Source organism: Ambystoma mexicanum, chromosome 10 (genome assembly GCF_040938575.1).
Source record: "Ambystoma mexicanum isolate Mex_15411 chromosome 10, UKY_AmexF1_1, whole genome shotgun sequence".
Taxonomy (NCBI): Eukaryota; Metazoa; Chordata; class Amphibia; order Caudata; family Ambystomatidae; genus Ambystoma; species Ambystoma mexicanum.
In genome coordinates, this window is record NC_090932.1 from 806397136 (window position 1) to 806415526 (window position 18391).

Consider the following 18391-nt stretch of genomic DNA (forward strand, 5'->3'; position numbering starts at 1 on the left):
TCCTGCGTCTACTCGTGACTTCAGCTGTCTTTCATGTTTTAGCAAATACTGGCTATGATGGTGATCATTCCAGTGGTCCAACCCACAGATTGCGCTCACTTGAAACCTAGCCTTGAATGTTTTGTTTTATACTTGTGATCAGGGTTTCAGTGTGTGATCTAAGTCTTTGTTTTCCTGTGCCTGAGTCCCTTACTCTAAAGGTGACTAGAGGGCATGTTTGAGCGCTAAATTATGAGGTCTGAGTCTTTTATTCAGATGCAAGGGGGGTGGACCGAGTTATGAGGTTTGCATCTCAGCTTTTGACAGTATATGGGGGATGATGAGTGGACCTAGATATCAGGTGTGGTCTCTAATTTTAACAGGGTCTGGAGGGATTTGCGTGGCCAGGCTCATGATGCAGGGAATAGATGTAAGGCCCAGGAGAACCTTCAGATAGCGCAAAAGCACGGACGTCATTTCACCAAAATGCCAGGGGTAGCGGAAGTGACATCACACAACCTTTGACCCCTGTTGACATCCCGGGAAGTGATGCCATTTGACCCCACTCGAAGTGATATCGTGGGTAGCGATGGAACATTACCTTTCACCCATTGACAAAACAGGAAGTGGCATCACAGCATTGTAGACAACGAAAAATATGGTTACAATATCACTATAATGTGATGTACATTTCATACAAGAATGGATCGCCATATGTATTGTTAAGATCCGTGTGTATAGGCCCATATTACCAAATTACTGTGAATGCAAGCAGATGTCCATGACCAAATGATAATGATGTGTTATTATATAGCACTTCTGCTTAAGTGCTTTATATAGAAAAAATATACACCCAATATCACCCAACCTGTGTTGATACTCATTTATCAACCTCAGAAGGATGAAAGGCTGAGTTGAGGCGTTTAAGAACAGACGGATTCACCCCCTGAAGTGTGCCTGAAATAAACCTTTAATGAGTCTAGCAATTATTGTATAGAATTCCGGAAAGACACATTATTTGGTATTCCTAATCTTTCTCATTTAGAGTCAGTGCTGAAAGTTAGACTTGTGGAAACCCTGTTTTTATTTTTCTTCTTTTTTTAAGGCGCCTGAACAAGAAAGCCAGCCACTCCAGGACTAAAGAGCCACATGGTGCTGGCCTCAGCCCAGGAGCTTGCATTCCAAAAAAAAATTGTTTTCTTCTTTTTATTTTTTTAGAGGTCGCAAGGGAGACCTCAGAGGTCGCAGTTGCGACCTCTGGAGACACCTAAATGACGTCCCTGCGCAAAAGGTATCAGGATTGCCGAAAGGACAGCTTCCTCTGGCACTCAGGGGTCCACGCACCCCAGTTCTCGCCCCTGATATGCAACTTGGTCTCAAATCACGGACATCAAGATCAGTGGGCTAGTGGCATATCTTCTTTTATGAAGTGCAGGCTTCAGAACAAATTCATAAAATGGTGTGCAGCTAGAGTAAGGTTTAGTCCAAAGATCAGAAAAACTTTGCAGTCCATTAATCTGCATCATATTTCTATTCCAACATCACCTGCCAGACAAAATCCAGATTTCAGACAGCCAGCAGGCACGCATTCCTCAATCTACCATTAAAGCACTCTGGGCAGTGATCTTCTCAAATAATTGCCTTGCTAGTGGTCCCCCACACTAACATGGATAGTAGAAGGGATTTGTGTAGGAGCTACATTACCCAACTCCTGGAAAGAGGCTACTATTGTCTTGATTTATGAAAAGGGGGATCTGAACGAACCACCTTCCTTCAAACCAATCACCCTGCTGTATATAGACGGCATCTCGTAATGCTGCCGGTGTTTCCTCGTCCGCCTGCAGGTGGGCGGTGTTAAACCCACCAGGTCAAACCTGGCGGGAACATCACCTCCCGCCTGCAGGAGTCGGGATCAGGCGGTCCGGAAACAATGGTGGCGGCGGGTTTAACGCCACCGTTATTTCCGGACCCCCTGATTTGTAATGAGGCCCAATGTCTTCAGCGAGTGGGTGCTTCTCCATCATGAAGAATGGATAGAAGCAGAAAAGGTGATTCTGAAATCATAAGCAGGGTTACAAAAATGGCGCTCCACGACAAACCAAGCTTTTAAACATTTAATATTGGGGACCTACATGCAAACCGCAAGGAAGACAAATGAAACACATGCTATTTAGACCTAGGACAAGCAATTGATTTATTGAATGGGGCAAAGTTGTGATCTAAACTGAGGACATTTGGCCTCCCAGAGGACCTCTTGACTATTACTGAAGCCCTGTATAGTGACTCCCATGGAAGAGTTAGGTATGGAGCGAACGGGCAAGTAACTTATTGATGGAGAAGTTAGAGACGGTAGTATTCAAGTTACCTTATAATTCCTCCCAAACTTGGGAGACATGGAGCAAATTTCAACGTTTTCACTGCAACATGAGCACATTTTCAAGTCAGAGCGGTTAGTAATAACAAATATTTCTTTCTCTGCCTAAAAGGTCTGAATAATCCAATATGACGTAGCTTCTTTTGCATTCAAAAGCCATCAACCAGTCGATGGCAATGTCTTCGTGGACGTTGGGAGCAAGTCCAGTCCGGTTCTTTCACTTCAATAATAGGGACGTTATTTGTAATCCAATAGAAAATATTGTGTGTCCTACGAGTTGAGGTAATCTCCTTATACTGACACTTTTGTGTAACATACCCTATTTGCTCTCATGGTCAGGGTTGGCCTACACTTTCTACACATGTTTAAAAAGTTGAGGCATAAACCAATCTGCATTCTGGTTTTCAGTCTTGTGTCCTCATGTGAGATCACATTATACTTCTCAGCTGCAGGACGTTTAATGAAAAGTTAACTGCCTATTATTTCACTTTATTTTTGACATATTTTGACATCACAAAGGCACATTACATTCATAGGAACTGTGAAAGATATTTTCAACCAAGCTGAAACACGCTTTTCAAATGTTGCATCTCCCTTTCTTGCACATGTGATCTGCTGTACCAGTCATGCCACTCATGATCCCATAAGCGATGTCATATGTGATATCATCAGTGATGCCATTTGTGATGTTATTTGTGTGCTTAGGGACTTCACATTGGGGGCATTATAGTTAAGTTGGCGCAGCTTCAGCTCCTGCTGAATTTCAGGAATTTTGAGGCTTTCAATCAGCACCTTGACATCATTTCAACTAAAGTTTATTCACTGAATTTCAAGGGCTTCCTAGAATCATATTGTTTCACCTTAACATCGCCTCAACTAACTTTTTTCACTGAATGTCAAAGGTTTTGTAGCACTGAAGTTGTGCACCTTAACTGTCCCTTACATAACGTTTTAACATTGAATTTCAAGGGTTTTCTTATGCTATTCTGTCCACCGCTTGTAATTATGTCTTTTTTTCTGATAACCTACCTGATGTCATCTCATTTGTTACCAATATCTGTTCTTGAGCTATGCAGCATCGGGTTTATGAAGTATTTTATGTTTTTTGTGTCCACTAGATAAGATGGGATTAGTAATGGTGTACTGTGACGATGAACAGTGAGGTGGCTAGTTAGGAACTGTGACAAGGTAGAGTGAAGTGGGGTAGTTGGGCACTGTGATGAGGAATAGCAAGGCGTGATTAGAGAGGTACTGTCACGAGGAAGACTGAGTTAGTACACAAATATACTTTACATATTATAAACACAGAACTCCTTTTAAGGACTACCAAACTTTAAAAAATATATAATCGAGAACTACAAATGTACTGGAATGAGGAAGAGGGACGTACTGATATGACACATAGATTCATGAACAATATCTATGTCTGACATTTGCGAATTAACAAAAAAGAAAACATATGGTGAATCGAGAAGTCCTCATGTAACCAATTGTTGAGATGATACTGGGACAAGGAACAGTACATTGAACAACAATACAGATCGAGAACCACGTATACACCCAGTGAAATAATAACTGCAAGAGAGCCAGAATTCCCCGGTACATTATGGTCCGGAAAGTTAACGATGGGGGTTTTGGATACCCGATATAAAAAAATTATGGTAGTGGTTTTTATTGAAAAAAGTGTGTGATTACACTGGTGGAGATCTGAGTCAGGTGCCGTGGTGGGTGCAAATTGAGATGCAGCGGTTTTTGCCGTATGATATTAGATGTTTGTTTTCTTTTGCAAAGTTACCTAAGAAGGTGCAGTGTTTGAAATCAATATTGGCTACCAAAGATGCATTGTCATCATTGATAGTGGGAACTGGACAAGGTCTTTATATTTATGAGGAGGCATCCCTTTGGCATAATCCTGGTCCGCAGTTCAATAATACGGTACTGAATTTGAGTAGTTGGGTTCAGAGAGGCATTTTACCTATTGGTGATGTCTGCAGTGATGAAGGAGTGGTACCATTTGGAAGTTTGGTTGAGAAGTTTGGACTGCGGAATAAGGAATTAAGAAGTTATGATATTTTGGTAACTACTCTCAGAAAGGAGACAAATGATGGATGCTCCATTTTTGAAAAAAACTGACATTTTTTATATATTGATTATTGAATCTCAGAAAGTGTCTAATTTTATGTAGGTTATGCAATCTGATGGGTTGGTTGGATTCATGGGAAAAGTTACGGTTATCATGGTCAGAGGAGTTAGGCAGGGAATTTACACCAAAAGAATGGGAAAAGATTTTGAGAGTCCCAACGAATGCTAAAGTGGATTTACAATTACATTGCATACATCAAAGGATATTGGGCGGAATATATTGGACCCCAGTGCATATGTGCAGATTGGGGTTGGTTGATGATGATCGATGTTGGGGTTGTAGGAAAGAAAAGGGTAATCTACTACATATGTTGTGGAATTGTGAAAGGTTGGTGAGTTTTTGGAGGGACGTTATTGACAGGATGGACCAAATCTGGAACATTATTTATCCACGCAATCCGTTGGCAGTCATCGTACTATTGTCCAGTGGTGGGCAGGATATAAGCTGGGTGGTATCGTGTGGGGTGAACAAAGTTTTGTTGGTGGCGGCTAAACAGATTTTGAATGTCTGGAAGGCGAGGAAGAAACCGACAGTGGAGGAGTGGATTTTGGATGTTAAAGTTTTGTCAAGATTTGAAAAAACTATTTATAGTAAACAAAACAAGGAAACCCTTTATGAAGATCTGTGGGGACGCTTTATTGATCTTTATGGATGATGCTGGGTTGGGTTATGAAGTGGAGTGAAATGGTTTACTTTCAGGTAACGTAAATATTGGGGGGGTTGTGTTGTTTGTGTGGTTGTTTTGTTTTGTGTAGTCTTACTTGTCTGTTGACATTTGTTTAGTGCATCTAGTTTTGCTTTACGTTAGTCTTAGTTTAATATTGTACAATATAGAGTTACGATTTGCAGTTCTATTATAATAATTGTCTTCAGCTACTGTGTATTTTGTGACTCAGTGACCCATGATGTAGATACTGTTGTTTTTGTTGTACCTTGTTGAAAATAAGAAATAAAGAGTTTAAAAAAAATGCATCTTAATGTTCCAATAACTTTATTTGATGTGAAGGGAGAATGTAAATACAACAAAAAATATTGATAATTGCACTCTCTTTTGGAAAAAGTTAAATGTAAATGCAGTAAAAAACAGACTATTTTCTTTCCGATTCGTGCTTCACCGATACAAACATTGTGAAAACGCATTGGCCTAAGGGTACATGCATGAAATGAAATACGAGAGCCAATTGGTTCATAGACACGCAGATTGTGAATCACATATACATACTGCAGACATCCTTACATTTCCTCATTGTCTGGCAGACAAATTCAGGTAGACACAGTGAACCTGGCTTTCTGTTTTTTTTAATTCCCTTTTCAATATTTGTTGATCCTTTTTCATTTTTTTCTTTTTCTTTTTGATTATTTTCTGAAGATGCTGACACAACATCCTGAGGCACCCTCCAGCGATGAAAAGATCCACCTCATCACTATTGCTGAAGACACGGAAAACATTGAATGGGTAGAGCAGCCAGCTCCACCCAAGAAGTACTGGTGCAGGAGCATCACACCTTCCCTGTGTTGGCAGTACTTTAAGGTGCCTAAATATATTCTATTGTCAGATATTAAGAAGGGACAGTGCACATTTTGCAGCGAGAGCCAAAGGAGAGGATTCTCCATGGTTTCTGCACAGAGCCTGGGCACCACTGCGTTCTTGAACCAGCTGATCCCCAATGGTGGCAAGTGGCTAAACGTTTCAGGAGCAGGTTACGGCACCAGGCAATCCACCTTGGTTGCAAAGCTCTGAAATCCACCGCTGGACCTACAATGCCACAGGAAGAAGCTGGACCATCATCACCAGCTGTGTCATCTGCTGGACCTCTCCCATCTACTTCATCTGGCACCATTGATGGGTGTGTGGCCTCTACCGTCCCAGCTTTGGACCCTCTGGCCCAATACAGGTCTCCAATCAGTGGCGTTTTCACCTGCAGAAAGTGCAACTTTTAAGATAATTGAGGATGTTTGGGTGGGTACTCCGTTTTTCAGGTTTGTTTTGACCTGGCAGTTAAAAAAACAACCCCCCGCAAAAATATAAAACCTATGTTTTCTACATCCAATCCCTCGCCTTTCCATCCTCACCTTAACCCCACAACGGTTCTTTTCAGAACCACCATGAAAGTTCAAAGAAATATCTCAGCTGGGGGAGGTGGGTTTCATATTAAGAATCATGGCAATGGGTTAGCCTACTGGTAACCGCCCGCCACTCAAGTTGAAGGCCCAAATGAAACAAGAGTCCCTTAACACAGGTAACAGTAACATTACCAGCAGTCTCGGCCCGCCACCGCATATTTTCTAATTGAACATCCTTAGTGCTAAGGGTGTTTAATTGGAAAAAAAACACAGTTGCCTTGCGGCACACTTTGGCACCACACCCAACTTCTTCAAATCCATTTTCTCTGTTGATGACCGTGACATAATTAACAGGGAAACAGACTTCAGAAAGTACAGCACGGCAAAACACAACACCGCAAGTTAATTTAAAAAAAATGTAACATTCTTAGCACCATGCAGTTCCTAAGGGGGTTTAATTCGGAAAAGAAACGCATTTACCTTATTGGTGCTTTTCTGCACTACGCCATACTTCCTCAAATCCATTTTCTCTGGAAATTACTGTTGCATCATCAACCACGAAACCGATTTAGGAAAGTACGGCAGGACACATCAACACACTGCAAGGTAATTTTTTTAAGACTTGTTTAATTAAACACCCTTACCTCCATTCAGATGCTAAGGGTGTGTATTTGGAGAAAAAAAAACACAATTGCCTTGTGGCATACTTTAGCACCACACCCTACTTCCTCCAAATCATTTTCTCTGTGGATGAGCATTCCATCATCAACAGAGAAATGGACTTTGGAAGGTATGGCACATCCTTAGCACCATGCAGGTGCTAAGGGTGTTTAATTGGAAAAAAATCACAGTTTCCTTGTGGCACACTTTGGCCCCACACCCTACTTCCTCAAATCCATTTTCTCTGTTGATGACCGTGACATCATCAACATGGAAACCTTCTTCAGAAAGTATAGCACAGCAAAACACCACACTGCAAGTACATTTTTAAAAATTGAACACCCTTAGCACCATGCAGTTGCTAAGAGGGTTTAATTTGGAAAAAAACACACTTACCTTATTATTGGTGCTTTTCTGCACCACGCCCTACTTCCTCAAATCCATTCTCCATGGGAATTACTGTTGCATCATCAACAGAGAAACCGATTTAGGAAAGTACGACAGGACACATCCACACACTGTAAGGTAATTTTTTAAAGACTTGTTTAATTAAATACCCTTACCTCCATTCAGGTGCTAAGGGTGTTTATTTGGACAAACAAAAACACAATTGCCTTGTGGCACATTTTGGCACCACACCCTACTTCCTCCAAATCATTTTCTCTGTGGATGACCATTCCATCATCAACAGAGAAATGAACTTTGGAAAGTACGGCACAACTTGACACAGCAAGGCAATTGTATTTTTAAATTAAACACCCGTAGTACCATGCAGGTGCTAAGGTTGTTTAAATGGAAGAAAATCACAATTGCCTTGTGGTACACTGTGGCACCACGCCCTACTTACTCAAATCCTTTTTCTCTGTTGATGACTGACAGCATCAACAGTGAAATAGACTTCAGAAAATATGGCATGGCACAGCGCCAAAACTAAGAGGAAAAAGGGAACCACACTCTCCGCGGGCCAGATGGAAAGGCAATATCAGTAAAATTAGCACAGCTCACAACAAAGTATTTGTCAAAATTTAATGTATAATAAAAAAAAACATAGGTAAAAGACACGGCCAGGAAGGCAGCAGCAACAACAGAGACAGGACGCCCATAAGCACGACCCGCACACACCGCGTTTCACGCTCAACTGAGCGCTTGGTCACAGTAGTGGCCGTGTAGTTATGGTTAAGTTAAGTTGCTGTTTCCATAGGAAGAGCACTTTTTGGGCAGCTTATAACTTCGCTCCCCCTGGACGAATCCTCACTAAACTTTCCCAAAAAAGTATGTGGGCCACTCTGAAATTTTTTGCAAAGTTTGGAGATGTTTGGTCCAGGGTGGCAAAAGTTATAGGGGGGTCCCAAAACGTTTTTTTCCCATAGACTGAAGGGGGGAAAAACTTTGCGCACGGCTACAGTTCAAACCGCTGGACGGATTTTCACGAAATCTGCGGCAGGTACAGGGGCTTGGTCCAGAAAGCATGCTTTTGTAAATTTGGTGACCTGCCGTGCAGTACTTTTCTTTAAAATTATTAAAAAGTGGGTCTGAAAAAATTAGTGATATCTATGTCCGCTTCGCAGTCACACTTCCCTGTTCGGTCCACGGACAAGATACCGATTTGCTAAGGGGCTGGCGTCATGACGGTGGATACGCAACGTCTCTGCCCATTGGCTGCTGCGAGACGTGTTCTGTGTCAGATTGTTTGGATGCGGCCGACATCTTGGATCCGCCGAAAGCGGAGCAAGAACCAGCGTACATATGCTCTATTTATAAAACTGTTTTGCTGTGTCACAGACCATTGGGAAAGGTTCAGACAGTAAGACATGGGTGATCAATGCATTTGTTCTGGGGGGTCGGTCTTCATGGTGTACTTTCCATGGACAGCTTGTACGCACAGAAAATGAGGGGTGTAATAACGATAGCATTTCAGTCCATGCAGTGGACAGGAAACTTCTAATTGTTGAAAGCACACGCATAGTGGTAGCCAACATTGAAATTGACAACATGCCATGATTGTATTACTTTTCACGATGCCTATTATTATATTCAGTAGTGCGCCGCCACGGGTGTCACATGCGACAGTGGTTGTAGCCAGGGCCTAGAGTCTTGGATGCATGGGCGTCGGCCGGAGGCCGAAGGCCTTACTTCCAAGACTGTAGGCCCTGGCCACAACCACCGCAGCATGTCACACCCATGGATACACCCGTAGTATTGCGTTTCCATTGGCAAGTTGTGGGGAGTGCGTGCAGTCTCGGGTGCATGGCCTAAGGCCATGCACGCAAGAACAAAGTTATAAGTACTAGACGTGGAAGCCACTGCACACCCATCTCATGTAAGATCTATGGACATACAGCTAGGAGTGAAGCCTCTGGCCAGAAGCACTGAAGGATACCACACCTATAGAAAAAACCCCACTCCCACACATCACTGAGGTGGTTGTGGAGATACCCTGCACCCAATAACATAGCTATAATCTCTTCATGATGTATTTCCTATGCCCACCTTGTACGAACAGAATATTAGGGGTCCAATAAGGGCAGTATTTCAGTCCAAGGCCGAAGGCCTTACTTCCAAAACTCTAGGCCCTGGCCTCCAATACTTCAGCATGTCACACCCATGGATACCCCCTTACTAATGCGTATCGATTGCCTGGTTGTGGGGAGTGTGTGTACTCTTGGGTGCAAGGCTGAAGGCCATGCCCCCAACAACAAAGCTATAACATCTTCACTTACAAGTCCACATGGGTTCCATGTAGTGCGGTGGTTGGGGACAAGATGTGTACTTTTGGGTGCATGGTTGCAGGCTGTCTGCCATACACCCAAGCATGCACCCAACAGGAAACTTGTAAGCACTGCAGTTATAAGACACTTCACAACCATATATTGAAATGTATGGCCATACATCTACAATTCTAGGCCCTGCGCACAAACAGTGCAGCATTTCAGAGCTACAGAGACACCCCTAGTATTGAACATCAGTCAGGTGGCTGTGGGGAGAGTCTGCAGTCATGAGTGCATGGGCGTAGGCCATGCACCCAACAGCACAGTTATATGTAGTGTACTTACAAGGCACAATGGGTACGATATGGTGTGGTAGTGCATCACTCTGGCGGATGTGGGGAGGGGATGCAATCATGGGTGCATGGCCAAAAGCCATGTCCCCAAAAGTACATTTGTTCGTAGTGTACTTATATGCCGCAATGGATGTCAGATGGTGTGGTAGTAGTGGCCAGGATGCAGGGTATTTGAACAAAGTAATAAGCACTGCAGTTGTAAGTAACTATGCATTTTAAATACTGTAGACCCATACATTCATAATGCTATGGCCTCAAACTCACCTCTGTAGCCTGTGGCTACAAACTACTGCATCATATCACAGCTCTTCGTACACTTGTACTATGCAACATCATTAAGATGGTTGTGGGGAGGGCGTAGCGTTTTGGGAGCATGGTCAAAGGCCATGCTCCCAAAACCAAGTTTGTACATAGTACAATGACAAGACACAATGGTTCCGATATGCTGTGGTGTTTCTAGCCAGGACCCAGACTCTTGATTGCTTGCCCAAAGGCCATGCACCCAAGACTGAAGTCATAAGCAGTGGAGTTACAAGTGAATATGCGTGCGGTGTAATGCACTTGTTTTGTGGATGCTCTAGTGTCTTGCCTGCATGGTTACAGACGATGGTCCGAAAAGTAAATGTATAAGTAGCTAATTTACAAGGACCAGGGTTTTGATATGCAGAGATGGTTGTGGCTATGACCTATACTCCTTGTACCTTGGTCGTAAGGCGTACATGGTGAGTTACACATCGAAGATGCAAGGGCCAGCCTACAGGCACTGCAGCATATTAGTACCATATATTACACGTGTAGATTTGCATGTGTAGAAAATGACTGCCAATATACTTACTCCTTACTTTGTTCAGAATCCGCATAGAATTTTTAAATGGTTATTGTACTTGGTGGAAGTATCCCTTTTTCCATTTCTGTGATAAAAGAAACAGTCAGTCTTTGCATTTTTTGAAAATTTACTACATTGCATAATAGACAGTTTACCTTTTTTTTATCCTCATATTTAGTTCACAAACCAGTGTACTGTGCATTGCACTCAGTTTCTGTGTTTGCTTTTCTAATCCTTGGGTCTGGGGAAAAAAATCCTTGTCGGATTAAAAAAACACTTAATTTACTATGGTACTAACTACTTCCTTGTTTCCTTTGAGCGTTTCCTTCATCTTTCTGATTATTGTTATGTTTGTTGCCTTCCTGCCGATTTTTACCAACAGTTAGATACCTGTAGGCATATTCTAACTGTGCATTTGTTCCTACAGCTCATTTGTGTCATTGATATATCCTGTTTCCTTCATCTTTTCCATTAATGTAATGTTTGTTGCCTTCCTGATGATTTTTAACAACAGTTAAATACCTGTAGGCGTATTCTACCTGTGCATTTGTTCCCAACGATCTGTGATATTCATTTCTTTGTGTCATTCTTACATCCTCTTGGATAGTTAGATACCTGTTGGCGTATTCTAACTGTTTGTAGTCTTTCACATAATTTTTTTTTTTAAATCTTGAAGTACACATTATTTCGTAAGTTTTGGCTTTAAGAACATTAAATACGGATTTGTAAAATTAGCTGGCAATCTCTGCTTTAGAGTAATGGTGCTACCATTACATTCAAACCATCAACAATTCTTTTTAATGTATGCAGTGTAGTGACCTGCATTGGTTGGAGCTCCTGCATGGTAGATTATACCTACTGTTGTAAAGGTTTTCTTTCCAAGTGACACTTGACCGTGTGTGAATCCAGTCAGTTTGCAGTTGTTTTTGGTGCCATCTGCATTATAACGTAGAAGCATAAGTATTATGTAGACACTATGTGATTGTATCAGTAAGGTGGAGCGATTGTCTGAATTGCAAATAGTACATAATCTGCCATGGTTTGCATTTTGTACAAGTTGCTAAAATGGAATGCTCACACAATTTGGTATGGAAACATACACAAATCGCTCATTTGGGATTTCTTCCTGTATCACTTTGCTACATAGAGTGCATGTATGTTTCCACATGTACGAAATCTGGAAGATGTATTTCATTTACAGGTATGCTTTTGTTTTCCAATACTAATAGTATGTACATTAGAAATTCTTGTGGATCTTCTTGTGAGTTCATAGTGAATCTCACCATTCCAGCACAGTTGTCCAATTGTTGCCTTACTCCATGAACACTGTATGTGTTGTCAGGATTGCTTGTTGCATTTCTATGCAGCACTAACATTTGCAAACACAATTGGTCTATACTGTGGCACTAAATATTGTTAACAATTGGTGGCAATTGAAATAGAATATTCATTGCTGCATTTGCATAGCAACTTACCCCACTTTCATTTGCAAATTTGAATGGTCCAGCAAGTTCTGTATCTGAGTGCATTTTTCAGAATTTCTGTTGCTTCTTTGCCGACGTCCCTGGTTTACATTCCCTAGTAGGTTCTTCAATGTTTGCAGTAATTGTTGAAACTTTAGCTTCTTTTCTTTTCTTTCCGGAATTTGCTGTTGGATTCTGTTGCATTTCTGTTTCATTTAGTTTTCTTTTACCACATTTTACTTTATCTGGAACAGGGTATTGTTTCAGATGAGGGGTGAACAGTGAACACAATCTATTGTATTCTAGAATGCAAGGAATATCAGCTTTGACTTTACTTGCATCAAAGTTCATTAGCAATAGACCTTCAAATGTACGTAAGCGTGATAATGCTACGTAGCTCATGCCTTCCTTAAAGACTGTGTTTCCTATATCTATCAATGCTTTGTCTAGGGTAAGACCTTGGGATTTATGAATGGTAACTGCATATGCAAGAGTTAGAGAAAATTGCTCACTACGTACATACATGTCTTTGAAGAGAAGGAATCGAGCAATTGAGCGCCCTATCCTTTTCACTTCTGAAAGTTTATCAAAGCGAATATTGACAAACTGAATGTTGCTATCACGTTGGTATGATTGAAAGCCAACAACTGTGCCCAGTGCTCCATTGACTAGCCCTTGCTCTACGTCAAGGTTACGTTTAAGCATTACTCTACAATTTAAGGTTAATTTCAATATTTTTTCCAACCCAGCTGTGTTGGAGATTGAATTTTCTAAACTATTTAGTCTTGTTGTGGCTTGCTCACACATGGGTACTGTCATACCATGTACGTCTAGTTTGTCTGTGGTGCTAATTTTAAGTATTGGCTGCATTTCTTTACTTAACATTGTTTCATTGAATTTGAAACAGCTTGCAAGAGTTGGCATTAAGGCCATACAATTGACATTTTTGTGCACTATTTGTTCCATAACATCAGTTGCACATGCATTGTCGCCATAAAGTGCATGTATGTGCCGGTATTTCAATATAACTTGTGCTTCTTGCGATAATACACCAACTCTAATACTTTTTAAGATGTTGGCATAAGTGAGATCTGCAGATTGCCGCATGTTCTCAGTTAATTCTCTATATTGGAAATGTTGCCAAAGGTTAACATTGCCTATGCTACCAACAGTTTTCTGGCAGAGTTTGTAGCCTAAGGTTTTAAAAATCAGTTTGATTGATTGATTGATATTTTATTTCTATCGCACTCGTACACAAGGATTTCAGAGCGCGACAAGGCAAGGGAGGGGAACAGGGCAGAACAAACAGCGATCTTACTAGGCCCAGTGACATTGAGAACGCACAAGTGTATGGGAGAGGGGGAGGGGAAAAGTGCATGGAAGTGGGGAGAGGTGGAAAGTGTGAAGCAGAGGAGAAACAGATAAATAACAATAAGTAAATAATAAAGGCAACAAACAGTGGTAATGCAGCCAGCAATTTGCAAGTGCTAGGTTCACCTTTCACTGGTGTCAATTGTAGAAGATCTCCAAAAACGATAATGTGTTTCCCTGCAAAGAGTTCTTTGTTGTTACTTTTAAGTACTTCTTGCAATCTGAGATGAATCAAAGCCAACATTAGGTTGGAGACCATGCTCACCTCATCTATTAGTAGCATTTTCATTTGTTTCAATACTCTGCGTAATTCCATTGCAGCTTCTGTAGAAAGTTTGTAGTAGTCTAATTTATTTTGATGCTCTACTGGAAGCAGTAGTAATCGGTGTAAAGTGACACCGCCTTTGTTGTAGACAGCTAGACCTGTGGGGGCCGTAACAACAGCTGACAGTTTGTTGTTTGTCAATTGTTGAAGGAACTTGCTGATGATTTCGATTAAGAATGGTTTCCCTGATCTAGCTTCACCACTGACGTACAGCAGTATCGATTTGTAATTTTGGCAGGTACATTCTTTATTTTCGTGTTGTACACCATGTACAATTTGGTTTGTTACATCTTCAAAAATGGTGTGCTGATCGTTGTTAAGTTTTGCTTGTTGTACAGTTAAGTCTTCTGTATCTTCTTGATACTGATACATGGTGTTTTCTACTCCTGCCATAGCTACTCCAGCCTCATTTGATATTAGTGGTTGTCCTAGTGGTTCTTAACTTCCTGTTACAGAAGGTTGACTACTGACGGAAGAGTCCTCCTCTAGTTGGGCCTGACGTTCTTCTTCCTGTTGCTGTTCATTGTGTAACATTGTTTTGTACTATGTAAAATTCATATCGGTGATAGCGCTTTCATTTGCTTTGAAAGCATCTTCATAGCAGTCATAGTTATCTAGTATGTCTTCCTCTTTTCTCCATGGTTTGAAAAGTTGTAACAGAGACATGTAATATAGTTCTTTCTGTTGAGGATTTTTGAATGAAAATTTTACATGATTAATTAAGCTTCGTTTGGTTAGTTTTACTAAGCTCCCTTCACAATTGGTCACTCTATATCTACGTTTATTTTCATTGGATTTTACATTCTTTTTGTATGCAAAGTTTTGAGCTATATGTTATAGACACATGCTTTCCAGAGTGCTATTCCTGTTTGGATAGTATGTGTCCAGTAAATTGTTTTTCAGAATGTCTTGGCTTCTTGGGATCATTTCTGGCAATTGTTTCTATGTCCTCGTATGATTTTAGCACTCTTTTTCTAGATTTTGCAGGACCAAGACTGAGCCATACTATGCTGTCTGATTTTCCATACAAAGCAGTACCAGTTAAACGATCTGCTGCTTCATAGGCACCACATTCTCTATGAGAGGGCATTTTTATGCCTAGGCTGTACAATTTCTGTGATAATGTTTTGTCTGATGCTAGGTCATCCTAGAGGTCGTGAAGTTCTGTTTTTTCTGCTTTTGTTAAGTAGGCTGTAACATATCGTGCAACAGCAGTGGAATTGTCTGCAATGTACTGCACATCTATGTTTGCATTCCATAAGAGGGCAATGAATGCATTGTAATCATTGATATATTTTGATTCTTCCCTTCTTTTTATGTAATACGTGTTCTTAGGTGATTTACCTTTAACACTATGTCGAACTGAAGACATGAAGTTGTTTACTTCACCTGTTTCTGTAACTGGTCTATGGAAACCAAAGCGGCATTTGGTGTAGTATTTACCTTTGTTTTTGTATTTGCGGCGACAATATTTGTCACATTTGTGTCTTTGAAATTGTAAAATCTGCCCATGCAGCTCACTATGTGCCTGTTCAGAAGGGATTTCACAAGTGACATATTTTTGGATAAAGTGCAAAACAGTGCTGTCACTGTTGTGACCAAATTTCGGTGCACCTTTGATCCATAACAGCATGTGAATATGTGGTGCTCCTATCGCTTGATATTCTTTTCTCCGAAAGAAGTGCTGCACTTCTCCACGGGGAGGAACAGTTTTATTGCAAATAAAGTGTAGCATGACAATGAAATGATGATGGAAATATCTTGACACATTAACTGGATATAGAGAGCAAAGTTCTCCAGGTATTAATATATCTATGTTGTTTTTGTTGCTGTTTGCTATGTTTAGGAACTCATGTAAATCTTCACATTCATATTCGGCACAACTTAGCGTAACAAACCAAGTCGGTGGTCCTAGGTTTCTGATCATACAACGCACGTCTCCGTGCCGTCAAAACCAGTATTCCTTTGTACCATGCATGTTTGCAAACAAATGTGTTATACTTGATTGTAAAACCTCATCTTTTTCCTGTACCTTTTGTATTAACTGCATAGCTGACATATTTTGAAAGTGGGTACCAGATTTAAGATTGTGCGCAACTCTGTAACATAGTGTTGCTAATTCACTTTCATAGAGTAGGTGGAATATGTATTCCACATTTTGTCTAAATCTGGGATCTTGCGAATACATTCGTAATGAACGGTATTCCGATGGCCCAATCTGAGTGGGTCTATCATAGTATCTTCCACCTTTGCCAGTAGGAAATAGCAGTGGAAAAGCACGTGCTTCTATACTTTTTTCCCATATACGCATTGGTGACCCTTTGGTTTGTCTCATTTGGTAAGTTTCTAGTGCATCATCTATGCTTTCATTGGAATGCAATGGATGAATTGTTTAATGGTCCGAAAGAGTGGATACTGTAGCAGGATCCAGAAGTTCGAATTGTCCAGTTTCTGATGGCTCTTGTTTCCCTTAAGCTTTCATCATTATTTATTTCCTTGTAGTACTCATTATTGTCTTTTAGATATTTCAATTTGTCTAACTTTGTGTAAGTCCACTACTTGTTGCCAAATAATTTTGTCCTTTGTTAGTACTCCATTTAACAAGACTATTAAAGAATGCTCTATAGAACGTTCCACTCCTAGAGTGTGTACATTTTCCGCTAGATCTAATGGCAAATAAACTACTTTGCCACGAATGCCTTTCACCAACTCTGAGGAAGGTAATTTTGCTGTTTTTGGATGAAGGTGTATAATTGCTTGAAATGGGTGAACTGTTTATTATGCTCTCATACAAATTGAGCTGCTGCAGGATTTTTGGTAACGGAAACAATTCCAAATTATTTGTAATAGCACGTGAAGGAGTGTGGTTGTCTAATTTTGTAGTACAGTAACTGCAACATATTAGGCGTTCAGTTAATTCATATTTGTTTTCTGCTAAAAGGTAGAGAGCTAATTCAAACCATTTAGAATCTTCATTGTCTTCTATTTTGTATGTCCACATTTTTTGTGTTCTTTTTGTAAAACGTTCTGCGGCAACACACACACACACACACACACACACATGGTTCTGTACTTCAGCCGATGACCTTTTACATTTTACTATTTATTTTCTGTATGTGTGTAGTAGAAGGTTGTTATATGCAGAATTGTTGCTACTATGTTGTAAAACTGTTGCATTTTGTAAGTGGCTCTCACTTCTAAAATACTTTCTCTGAATACAGTCAATTTCTTCTTGTAATTATTTGGGTGTACCATGCAGAAGAGTGGTATTTAAGTTGCCTAATTCTGAAGCTGGACTTTTTGCATAGTATATTTTATACACTAGATTTCTTCCATTGGCATGATGTATTGATATCCTTTTGATATCCTGGAAGGTGCTTTTGCAAATTGGCCCAGAAATGCAGGCTAATGAATGTCCTTTTCGTCCTGTGTATTTCCACACTGGACAAATATCCATATTTTGCAGCACTTAAATTTTACTTTTCTCTTTATCTTTTACATATTGATTAAGGAACTGACATAAAGATTTGAACGCTTTGTTTGGATTGGTACACATTGATGTGCACGGCCATTTGTATACTGCACAGTGTGGGTCTGCTGAATCGAGAGGTAATTGTGAGTTTTCAGGGAATACATTTGTAAGCAGTGTTTCTTGGTCCATGATGGTAGTATTGATTTTCTGATACCCTCGTCCACTGCTATGGATGGCAATTGTGTTTGTTAGATTATGTTTGTATGCTTCGTCATTAAAATATGGTTCTGTGTTTGTTGTGTGACTCCATTTACCACCACAAACATGTAAGAAATTATTTTTGTTCACATTCCGTTTATTGCTCAGTTTCTTTTGTAGTTTAGTACTTAGTTTTGTTAGTGCTTTCATCCTATTTAACACTAATATAAACAACTTCCTTTTGAGAAGGATTGCACTGTCCATGAGACCTTGTAGGATTAACTTTCTACGGTAGGTTTTAAGGGGTGAGGATGATTTTGGTCCTCTTCTTAATAGATTCTGAAGGACTCTGTGATGAAACATTTTTGATAAAATACTTTTTTTACTATGCGTTCTTGTTACACTATCAGGATTATTAGGAGCATTGTTAGCTGTACTGGTAGTCATTTGTTTGA